The sequence below is a fragment of the Cariama cristata genome, unplaced genomic scaffold, assembly GCF_000690535.1.
Source record: "Cariama cristata isolate BGI_N322 unplaced genomic scaffold, ASM69053v1 scaffold7368, whole genome shotgun sequence".
Classification (NCBI taxonomy): domain Eukaryota; kingdom Metazoa; phylum Chordata; class Aves; order Cariamiformes; family Cariamidae; genus Cariama; species Cariama cristata.
Window position 1 is genome coordinate 1 of NW_009629402.1, and position 334 is coordinate 334.

Sequence of the window (334 nt, forward strand, 5' to 3'; positions counted from 1 at the left end):
TTGAGGTGCTGGACCGAGTCCAGAGAAGGAGAACAAAAGTGGTGAAGGGTCTGGAGCACAAGTCTGGTGGGGAATGGCTGAGGGAGCTGGGGGTGTTTAGCCTGGAGGAGAGGAGGCTGAGGGGAGACCTGATCGCTCTCTACAACTACATGAAAGGAGGGTGAGGTCAGGTGGGGGTCGGTCTCTTCTCCCAAGTAACAAGCGATAGGACAAGAGGAAGTAGCCTCAAGTTGCACCAGGGGAGGTTTAGATTGGATATTAGGGAAAATTTCTTCACTGAAAGGGTTGTCAAGTGTTGGAAGAGGCTGGCCCGGGGAGGGGGGGGGGCCCCATC